The sequence below is a fragment of the Myotis daubentonii genome, chromosome 1 (assembly GCF_963259705.1).
Source record: "Myotis daubentonii chromosome 1, mMyoDau2.1, whole genome shotgun sequence".
Lineage (NCBI taxonomy): Eukaryota > Metazoa > Chordata > Mammalia > Chiroptera > Vespertilionidae > Myotis > Myotis daubentonii.
Window position 1 is genome coordinate 43915447 of NC_081840.1, and position 2859 is coordinate 43918305.

The following is a 2859-nucleotide window of genomic DNA, read 5'->3' on the forward strand; positions in this document are numbered from 1 at the left end:
GATTTTCTGATTTTGATGGCTGTAGTATGGTTAGAATAGTTCCTTGTTTGTGGGAGGTGCGCTGTAAAGAACTTGGGGAACTTGGGAAATCATTTCAGCAATTTACCCTTAATGGGCCGGTGGAAAAACTACTGGTACTGCACTTGCAACTTTTCTTTACATAGGACATTGTTTCAAAATGAAAACCAATAAAAATGAAAGGCTTTTCTTGCCTCTCTAGAGAACTGGTCAAGGCGCGTCTTTGTTGGTACGAGGGCGCCCTCTTGTGTCCTCACAGCATAATGCAGCATTTGGTACCAGGTGGGGACTTACTCTTCCCCAGCTGTAGTTACCCTCAGAAGCCCTCTCATCCAGCCTCCCGCCTCACCTAGACCACAAAGACACCTGTGTCCTCTGCCTTCAAAGTTCCAGAAGAGCCTCTTTATGGCGCTGGTGCTGGGAACTGCTCTGGGGATGGGATCCCTTGAAATTTTCCTGGACAGACCAGGAGAGCCGTGAGCCAGTGTGATGAGGGGCGGGGCCCGTGTCGCAGAGGACAGGGCCCAGCTGCAAGGCCAGAGGCGTCCCCCAACCATCTGCCTGGCTGTTGGCCCATCACCTCCCTGCTTTCAACCCCAGTGTCATCACTTCCGCATCGGAGACCATGAAACTTGCCCAGACCTTCACCGGAGCTACTGAGACCAAAATATTAGATCCCACTCCCCAGGGGCTGGATACCCAGGCTGCCCAGAGAAAGGCTGGCTTGCACCTGCAGTCTGGCTTATGACGCCTCCTTCTCTCACAAGCATCCCATGGAGGAGGCTAGATCAGGGGTCGGCAAACTGCGGCTCGCGAGCCACATGCAGCTCTTTGGCCCCTTGAGTGTGGCTCTTCCACAAAATACCGACTTCTGCCCATGGACCACGAAGTTTCAATCGCACGGTACATGCGCGCCCGCATGTGGTATTTTGTGGAAGAGCCACACTCAGGGGCCAAAGAGCCGCATGTGGCTCGCGAGCCGCAGTTTGCCGACCCCTGGGATCGTTTGGTCATGTTACCAAGTGTAGGTGACCTAGCAAGTGAAGGATAAATCAGATGGCAACAGCCGCCTGTGGGATCACTTCTTAAGGCATTCTTGAAAGCCCTCAGGATTCTGAGCCGTTGTGGGTTCTTCCCATCCCTTCCACTCTGGGCATGACCCTTGTAGGAACAATGGTACCAACGCATGTTAGCACCACCCCCAGCAAATCACAGAGGGCGAATCCTGGTTCGAGCTGGGAGCTAAGCCCTCCTTCAGTGGCTGGGCACCTGGTGGTTGGCCAGCAGGGAATGGGCGCCTTCAGGAAGCCAGGAGTCTGGGCAGGTAGGTTACAGATGATTTGTTGAAAACAGTATTTCATATCAGATATTTGCTCTGGAGGACAATGAAAGCATCTCTCTCCCCCTCCCTAGGAAGGGAAGCCCCGGGCTTTGGGTTCCAGGTCAGAAAGAGGTGGGTGGAGTCACAGTCTGTGTGTGTTTCGGGGGTGTCACCAGGCTCTGTTCGCCCGGGAGTGGATCTGGCTTTTCCCGGGGGGGAGCCTGGGAGGTAGAGTGCCTTGAGGGCCAGAGAGATGGCAAGCAGTGCGTGCAGGGTGTTGGGAGAGGAGATGAGGGGGTAGAAGTTCCAAGGTGGGGTCCTGGGCCTGCTCCCCTGTGTGGAAAGGGCCCTGGTGGGCAGGTGCGGGCTGGGGGCTGGACAGGGGTCCCTGTTGGCTCTCGGTGCAGCCAGCCAAGTAGATCATGTCATGCAGCAGGGGCAGAGGGGAAAACCAGGCCCCAGGCACCTGCAGAGGAAGGGACAGCAGCCACGTAGGCTGTGGGCGCCTCTGTGTGTGTTTGCCACTGGCCTGACCCCTGTACTTCGTTGCCACCCTTGTAAATCTTGCCATCTAAAACCCTGCAGGGGAGAGGATTCTGGGAAAGGAAGTTCAGAGTCTTAGGAAGGAGCAGAGATGCTAAGCTGACACCCCCTCCTCCCCTGCCCGCCCCCCCCCACACACACACACACCCATGCACAGTGAGTCTAGGCCCGTGGTCGGCAAACTGCGGCTCGCAAGCCACATGCGGCTCTTTGGCCCCTTGAGTGTGGCTCTTCCTAAGCCTTAGGAGTACCCTAATTAAGTTAATAACAATGTACCTACCTATATAGTTTAAGTTTAAAAAATTTGGCTCTCAAAAGAAATTTCAGTCGTTGTACTGTTGATCTTTGGCTCTGTTGACTAATGGGTTTGCCGGCCACTGGCCTAGGGCCTCACCCCCAGGGGCGCTGAGGTTGGGCAGGTAGTCTGGCCGCTGCACGTCTTCGGTAACCCTCTCTCCCTGCTGCCCGCCCACCCACACCACACAGCCGGGCAGCCCCTTCCTGCTCCTCCTGGAGCCAGAGCAGATGCCAGGGGAGCGTGGTGGGAAGTGTGGCTCCCGCAGCGGCTTCCTCGGGGAGCGAAGAGGCTCCAACGTTCAGAAGAGAGAGACGAGGCGGGGAGGGGGGAACCGGAGGACTTGCCTTGGGACCTGGACAGGTGACCTCCTCCCTTTGGCTTCCTGTCTTCTCTCTCCTCTCCTCTTGTCTGGGCCCTCCAGGTGGCACCGAGGACACAGAGCCCCCTTTGCCCACAGCCCCTGCCCTGAAGGTGGGCCTGGAGGGGCAGCAGGAGCGCCCACCAGACCTGGCCCTGCTCTGCTGCCTCCTCAGACCAGGCTCTGCTCACAGCGCCCCGTGCTCCCCCTCCCCAGCCCCCAGGAGAAGACAGAGGCCATCACCCCCCTCAGCCAATCCCTCCCTGCCCCCGAACAGCCCTCCCGACTCCCCCCTTGGGATCCGCCAGCTGCGAAAAGCAC